We start from the raw sequence: 9,360 nt of genomic DNA on the forward strand, positions 1-9,360 counted from the left end.
ATGTGACATGAGATGTCATTAATAATTATTTTACTTGCATAGTAGAATTTGTTAAACCATGAACCATTTTATTAATATGGGGGTATATCTCTTGCATTAGTTGAGATAATTTAATTTTCTTCTGTCACAAATATTTTTATGACAGTGACATTTATTTGTTATTGAGTTGCAAGAATGTATACAATCAAATGGATTTTTGAATTGTTTGATTCTTAGGCAAAAATTTTTATGAGGCTATGATTTTGTCAAAACATTAATTCTGACTTGAGTAGTCATAATTATTTTGGTTTTTTCTTGAATTTGTTTTAAAAATCATTGATTTATATTAGAAGTGATAGGGGTGGTGAATATGATGCACCATTAAATGTATTTTGTGCACAACTGGCATTATTCACCAAACTACAACCCCTTATTCTCCACAGCAAAATAGAATTGCTGAAAGGAAAAATAGAACCCTCAAAGAAATGATGAATGCCATGTTACTAAGTTCAGGTTTACCACAGAACTTGTGGGGGGGAAGCAATATTATCTACTAATTATGTTCTTAATAGAATACCCCACAAGAAAACCAACAGCACTCCTTATGAATTGTGAAAAAGTCGACCACCTTCCTACAAATACTTAAAAGTGTGGGGGTGTTTGGCAAAAGTTGAAGTTCCTGTTCCTAAAAAGACTAAGATTGGACCAAAAACAATAGACTGTGTGTTTATTGGTTATGCTCAGAATAGTAGTGCATATCGGTTTCTGACTTATAAATCAGAAATACCTGATATAAATGTGAACACTATTATAGAGTCAAGGAATGCTGTGTTTTTTGAACATGTCTTTCCTTACAAGAAAGGACAGGAATTAAGTTCACAGAAAAGAACTTATGATTGCACACAAAGTCAAGAGACTAATGACAATCAACACAAGAGACTAGTAATAGTCTCGACCAACAGGATTTAACTAATGATGAACCAAGACGAAGTAAGAGAGCGAGAACATCAAAATCCTTTGGTCCAGATTTTCTGACATACTTGTTAGAAAATGAAGCTCAAAGCTTTAAGGCAGCAATGACAGGTCCTGAAGCACCTTTGTGGAAAGAGGCTGTTAATAATGAAATTGAATCCATTATGCAAAATCATACTTGGAAATTGGTGGATCTTCCACCAGGTTCTAAACCTCTTGGATATAAATGGATATTCAAGAGAAAAATGAAAGCAGATGGTTCAATTGACAAGTATAAAGCAAGACTTGTTGTTAAAGGTTACAGACAAAAGGAAGGTCTGGACTATTTTGACACATATTCCCCTGTGACAAGAATAACATCCATTCGCATGCTTATTTCTATAGCAGCGTTGTTTAATTTAGAAATACATCAAATGGATGTTAAGACAGCTTTCTTAAACAGTGATCTAAATGAAGAGATCTATATGGAGCAACCCAAAGGGTTTGTAGTATCAGGACAAGAAAAGAAAGTTTGTCGACTTGTAAAATCCCTTTATGGATTAAAACAAGCACCTAAGCAATGGCATAAAAAATTTGATCATGCAATGCTTACTAATGGGTTTAAGATAACCGAATGTGACAAATGCGCCTATGTTAAAAAAACACTGACCAAGGATATGTCATAGTTTGTCTTTATGTGGATGACATGCTTATCATTGGAAGCAGTCAAAACATGATCAAATCAACTAAGCAGATGCTTAACAAAAGATTTGATATGAAAGATATAGGGGTCGCAGATGTTATATTAGGAATGAAAATTACTAAAACATCTGACGGATATGCATTATCTCAATCTCATTATATTGAGAAAATTCTTGATAAATTTATCAAGGATAATTTGAATTTAGCTAGAACACCTGTAGATATCAGTCTTTATTTATCGAAAAATAAAGGTGATGCAGTGTCTCAGTTAAAATACTCTCAAATCATTGGAAGCCTAATGTTCCTAATGAATTGTACTCGTCCTAATATAGCTTATGCTATCAGTAAATTGAGTAGGTACACTAGTAACCCTGGAGAAGACCATTGGAAAGCGATTATTCGGGTTCTTAGATATCTAAGATTTATTCGTGATCATGGTTTGAACTTTACTCGATATCCAGCAGTACTCGAAGGTTATTGTGATGCCAATTGGATATCGGATACTAAAGATTCAAAATCCACTAGTGGATATGTCTTTACTCTAGGAGGCGCTGCTGTTTCTTGGAAGTCTATGATACAAACTTGCATCGCACGATCCACAATGGAATCTAAGTTCATTGCTTTAGACAAAGCAGGTGAAGAAGCAGAATGGCTTCGTCACTTTTTAGAAGACATTCCAATGTGGCCAAAACTTATGCCAGCTATTTGCATTCATTGTGATAGTCAATCTGTAATAGGTAGGGCACAGAATCATATGTATAATGGTAAGTCACGACATATTCGTCGTCGACATAATACCGTAAGGCAATTGTTGTCAAACGGAATAATCTCAATAGATTATATAAAATCTAAAGAGAATATTGCGGATCCGTTAACAAAAGGTTTGACAAAAGAACTAGTGTATAGTTCATCGAAGGGGATGGGTTTAAAGCCTATTACATAAGAGTCGTCATAATGGTAACCCTACTTATATGACTGGAGATCCCAAGAACTAAGTTCAAAGGGACAACTAAGTTATGTATCGCTCACCAGAAATCACCAAGGGATTAAAAATTCCCTACCTATTCCTATGGTGAGAGTGATATCTGCAACATATGTTATATGTAGGGGTATAAGGATAAGCTTTGCTTTTAATGATTACTTATATCTTGATTGAGGCATAAATCAAGACGAGTATAAGGAGATACTCACAATAAGAATCACCTATATGAGTGTTGAACTGAGGCCGGTTCTATGAGAATAAAGAGGCTAAATTCTCTAGAAAACACTTATGAAAACCAGGCGCGTTCAAGGCCAAAATGAACACAACAGTGAGAACCACGATGTGTTAGAAGATATTTTGTGTGAAATCTATTGTCTTGGCTTACACAAACAACTGAACAATTCAAGGCATCGCGTCCATTGGTTAGCCAGTAAGTCCGATAGGTTATCACTAGGGAAGGTTCAAGGCCGAAAACTACCTATCCTGATGCAAGATATTTTCGACTTATACTCTTTCGTTAAAGTCTGCATATTGATGCATTTCCGTTGTCATCAAATTCCATTCATGTGGGGGATTGTTGGAAATGGTAGAAAAATTCTGGGTAAAACCAGAATTTTTTCTCAAGTTTGGTCTATTTTTTAGGTGGGCCTCGAGCGTCGATTTACTCGGGACAAAGTGATAACGCGTTTTATGCCGCGTTGTGATTCACGTGGTATATTTGGTTGCTCAAAACCATTACCGAGTGAATGGGAAATTGAAGCCAAAGTGTGCTCCATGGAAATGGAGTTTTGGTGGAAATTCCTTAAGGTTGTAAAATGGCTTGTCCCACATTGATTTGGTGGGAAGTTTTGAAAGGGTTTATAAGGCATGGGTTTGGTACTTGGGGTGTGCCCCAAAGGGTACCCAAGTGTTTTAGAGGGAGAGGTTATGGGCAAAATGGGCTAGACCCATTGGACCCAAAAATTACCACACGCGCGCGCGCCGCCGCCGCCGTCCGTCCGGTCGGGCGGGCTGGGCTAGGCCTGGGCTTGGGCGCGGGTGCGTGGTGTGTGGTTGGGTTGGGCTTGTTCGGCCCAATACTAATTTTTTGGGCACACCCAAACAGGGCCCTTCCCGTTTTTTGCTATCTATTTGAATTATTAACAGATTCAAATCTATTTGAATTCAAAACCAACAGGTATCATACCTGTTCAATTTAAAACCAAGAGCCACCTTTACATTTATAAATAGGACCACCCTCATTTGATGTTATTCATTCAGAAATTTCGTATTTCACCTCTGCTTATTCTATTCTTCATTTTGTTGCATTTTATTTCTGAAAGAAAGAGTGTAAACACTTAGTGTGTTCGTAAGGCAAACAATTTGCAGTGCTGCTATTGTTTGTGGTAGATCATTTCATCCTCGGAGATAGACGTCCAAATTCTGAAAGCACCGTGGAGAGGACGAATCTGTCTTAAGGACACAGTGTCAAACACTGGACTTGATCAAAAAATAATTCGAACAAATTAAATCAAGTAAGTTATTTAATTTATTTTCAGTGTTGTTTTTATTTATTAAAATCAGATTTAAATTTTATTTTTGTAACAAAATAAAATCTGTTTTTATTTATTTATTTTTATTTCGAGTTTGATTTTTGTAATCAAACAAATTCTCTCCTTTTCTTTATTTCTTTAAATTCTAGTTGTTGTTTTGTACACAATAGAATTAAATCTTTTAAATACAGTGAAAATTGTCCAACAATTTATACAAACAACATGAGTAATTTGGTTAAAATTTCTTAAAATAGGTTTGAGAAGTCAAGTCGGTATCATTTGAAAAGTTTAATGCAATAAATCCTGAAGTCAATATTTTTGGCGCAGGAAGTCCATTGATATATAAATATATTTTTATGGCCAGTCACCTGGTGTTTATATATATATATATATATATGTGTGTGTGTTGTTTCTATCATTGTTTTCTCTCTATCTATTCTCTATCTACAACCGGTGAGCTTAGAGAGATTATTGAAGTAAGATTGTCAAAGAAGTCGTGGTGGTGGAGATAATAAGCGAGACACAAATGGTGTGATGTGCTTGTCCAATGATGATTTTTGGTTTACTCCACATATCATCGTCATACTATCCAACCCAACAATTAAAAAATCTAACCTTTTCGAAACTCTATTGTTTTTTATTCACATGCCCCTTTTATGCATTCTACTGGGATTGAGTTTGATTTCAAAGATGAGGGCCACTGCTGCTTTGAGATGAAACTATGCAGTTTCAAACTAAAACTACGTGGTTCGAAACTAGGTCATTTTTGAATCAGCCTTTTACTACAATATTAATCTTAAAATTACGTGGTTAGTACAATAATCTTAAAACTACGTAGTTTAAAACCAAAATTATGTCGTTTTGAGTCTTTAAAAGTTACAATAAATTTGGCAGTTTCATATAGAATTGGTAGGTGGTTCCAAATGATTGAAAAATAAAATAAAATAAAATAACTATCATTACAAAAGACCGACTCAGCCATCGAACCATGCCTCACTAGATCAAATCCTAATCCCTACAAAAAAAAAAATGCATTGGAATTAAACACACACATATGTAAAACAAAAATTTAGATTACATAGAAGTATATTACACACTTGAGAACTTTGTGGATTGTATGATGCTTGGAAAGACAAGTGTTAATAGTAGGTAAGTTGGTGGGCATGCAAAATTAACATCATGCATGAGAAGATTATATCTGAAATTCATCAGTTGTGGGCAATAGGGTATCTCAACACCCTAGTCCATAAAATATTGTTATTAGCAACTAAATTTTATGATCGCTATGTTAGAACAATATGATTTCAATACAAAGAGGAAGATCTCATCCGTGGGTGATTTGAAGATGAATTCTAAATATTTCCAATGTCGCTTAACTGACGAATAATCTAAAGAGGTTGTAAAGCGTTTATCAGTACATTGCATGCTTTTAAAATTAAATCTAGCCAATTTGAAATCAAGTTGTGAGTGTTGATTTCTGACTACACAACCAAACAGAAAACTCAGCTCGAGAGCACCGGCAAAATAGATTAAGCTCGAACAACCTATCACAGAAAAGATAGGAATCCGGCGATGGTTCGTCCACCCAGGGGTACTCCGACGCTCAAGTCAGTAATCAAATATCTCTAAAAGATGGCAAATTGTGCTTAACTTACAAGAAAGAACTTACTGCTCTCAGTCTATCACACCTTTCTAAGACCCATAAGGGTGCCCTGCTTTTATAGCCAGTACTGACCTGATCCCTGTAAAAGCCTCACTTCAGTGGACTTAGACTCAATGCTCATCCTGAACTCTCAGCTAGATAGGGATAAACTCCCTAAGAGTTTTATCTTTATCCAGACTAAGATCCTCCTCTATTCTAGGACTCTTGCCCCTTATCTGCTTATCTCGGATTCCGATATCTCCACAGATAACCTCGACCTAGCTGAGATCACCTCGGTATCAAGATCAGGCCACGTGGCACCTCGGCTGATACTTTGGCGTCACCTTGGCCACGTGCTGTCATTCACAAAATATGCCCCCACAATTGCCCCCTAGGTTCTATTACCTCGGCAACCTAAGGTGATGGAACCTACATTGCTTATTCATATATTATGTCGGCTAAAATTCATTCTTCCATTCAACCGAGATCATGACTCGTCGGTTTTAAGTACCTAGGACTCAAATGTCTATCTTTACCAATGATCAAGAACCAAAAGTCAAATTCTTTTAATATCTTAACCGAGATCGCTCCTCTAGTCGAGGTTTTTGCTTCATTAATCAAGAACTCCAAGAGTTTTGACTGCGCATGAACTGTCACGCACGATTTTCTCAACCATTTCCTCCACGCGTCCTTTTCTCATTGGTTCATACCTGACATATGCTATTTGGTTGGGTCGCTTCTACACACACCGCTTGACAACACGTCGTCCAAGGCATCCTATTATGTTTTGCCGCCTTTTCATATATTTGACAAAACTCTTCCTTCTCTCTCCGTCTTTTCATTTTTGCAATTCAAAATTTCCCTCGTCTCTCAGAGTCTCTCTCTCTCTCTCTCTAACATTTCTCTTCCAAACCGCCATTTTTCAAGCTCTCAAGCTTTGCAACTGCCTTTTTCGTCACCGCCGGCGCACCATTCATCATTTGACTCTGATCGTTTAAGTCATCTGACTCCGGTGTATCTCACTATGGATTGAATCGGTAAGTCCTTTGATTTTTTCTCTTCAATTTCAGTCTTTCACTGTTTTTGAATATGATATTGTTATGCAACTACTTGTATGTCTCTTGCTATGCAATCTCCTTACTCATCCTCTGATTTTGTTTTGCCATGTTTAAAACATTAAACTTAGTTTTTGAATCTGTTATATGCATCGTATAGCTTATGGTTCTTGCCTACTGCCTTGCACACACTTATTCAGTATTTTGCGTAATTTTCCATATTCTTGAATCTCTGTTGTTTTCCTAATTCTAAATCATGCTCTTTTTTCTGCTTTTCTTGTTTTGTTTCCAAATTCTTGCCATTGATTCTTGTTTCTTTTATAGACTTAGGTTTGGGATTTGATAGAAATCACATTCTTAGGAAAATTGAAACAAATTCCCCTTAAATCTTCAAAATCCCTTACCCTAGTACCTGTTTAAGGGTTTAGCCGAGGTCTTTAAACCCATACCAATCATTCTTTTCTGAAATCTTGCACCAGTCTTCATTTAAGCCGACATCATGGGTATGTTTAGGTGAATGGTAGACACCCAAAAAAAATCGAGTACTTTAGGGGAGAGTTCTCTATCCCAACTGACGTTCAGATCAGGTTAGCTGAGGAGGAGGACTCTATCATACCTGATGGAGACTCCATGCCCTCTCCCGTTGTTACATTCATTAAGTATGGACTTCAGTTTCCTTTAGACATTCTCTTTAGAGAAGTCCTTCACTACTACAAACTCAACCCTATGCAGCTAGCCATCAATTCCTATTAGGTTATCAATGGTATAATCGCCATACCCATTAAGAAAATGCTAGGATAATATTAGCCGACATCCAATTTTGTTATACCATGTGTGGCCTAAAGTCTAAAAAATGCTACATTTATTACCTCAAGCCCAGATCTTCTACCTACAAAATCATAGCCAACCTCCCAGACTCCAACAAGGGTGCTGGAGATGATTACCTGATCATCTCAGGTAACTGGGAGTTTGCTCCTGATGATGATCTTCATCTCTTTCCTCTGCGCCGATTGGTGTTTAAAGAGGATGAGGGTAAGAACTAAGTGTTAACTTCTCTGTTTAAGACTTTATCACTTTATTTCTCTTATCTGTTCTAATGTCTGCTTTTTGCTCTTTGCAACTCTCTCTCAACCATCAAAAGACTTCCGCCAGTCCTTCTTCCCCAGCAAAGACCTGAAAAAGGCTGCAAGGCCTGTCTGTCAACCAGTGCAAAGCCCCTCTACTACTCAATTATATCTCAACATACAAGTCGGCCTTGCTCGACGTTCCTAGGCACAGCAAGACTCCTCCGTCTGCTTCCACTCCACCAATCACTTCATCGCCAAGGCCAAACCAAGCCTCCTCTTTAGATCACGTTGAGGTGCCATCAACCTTTGCCCCCTAACTTATCCCGACATCCCAGCGTTGACACCGACGTTGTGTCCCAGCAAACGTTCCAGCCCGCAGAACTCGTAGCCGCAAACATCGAGAATTTGAGGCGTCGGCTTACGATCCAGCCAATCCCTTAATCGCCCTTCCAGCAATACACTTCGGCATAAGAGTCAACGTTGCTAAAATCGCTGACCACATGGGCCGTAGCAAAGCCATTGTCGAAGACCTTCTAGCCGACTTGCCAGGAGTGGTTATTGTCACCTCTTCTCCATCAGAGTCCCAGCCTAAGCCTAAGGCAAAAAATGTGAAGCATACCAAGGCAAAAACTACTGTGACTCAAATTGACATTGAAGACACCGTGCCAATCTCGAGATTGGCAGAGGTTGAGAAAAGTGCCTCCAATGCCAAGAAGAGGCCTGCCGAGGCCGAGCCATCCGATACCACTCGGTTGAAGAAGCTAAGGTCCATAGCCGCAGCAAGCCCAAGTGCCTTCAAAGGCGATGAGCCTTGGGCCCCTATAATCATGATTGGTGATAAGCGAATGAAGGCTGGTGATAGCGCCATCGATAGTATCGAGGTAGACGCCGTTCTTTCCACAACTGTGCTCCTTCCAACTGATCTCAATCGCATAGCCAAGATCAATGAATATAAAAAAATTTCTTTGATGATGCAGCATTCCATCTTGGTAAGTTCCCAACACTTAGTACTTTTTGGCTTTTACTTTAAGTTCTTCATACTTAGGAATTTTACTAACTTGTTTGTTTCTTTCTTTCTAGGCTATCCAGCATGTTCACTCATTTACGATGAAGGCCGAGGAGATGAAGAAGGAGTTAACAAAGAAAACACAAGACACTGTTGGCTTTCTTGCCTCCTTGAATAATGTTGAGGCAAAAATGAAAGTTCTACTAGATCAAGCCAAGGCTGCAAAAAGTGCTCAAGATCAGGCCGAGGAGAGCACCAAAGCGGCAGAGGCTATGGCCGAGGTTCTCAAAGCCAAGGCCAAGGAGGTTGAAACCAAAACCTCCAAAGCCCAAGCAGAGCTCCAAGAAGCCTTGGCCACCAAGGAGGCCGAAATCAAAACCGCTGATTAGAAGGCATTCTTAGAGGGACAGCCTGCCATCCGTGATGCATACAAAGCCCAGGTTA

This window comes from Camellia sinensis, chromosome 15 (genome assembly GCF_055761805.1).
Source record: "Camellia sinensis isolate YWXY chromosome 15, ASM5576180v1, whole genome shotgun sequence".
In the NCBI taxonomy this organism is placed as follows: Eukaryota; Viridiplantae; Streptophyta; class Magnoliopsida; order Ericales; family Theaceae; genus Camellia; species Camellia sinensis.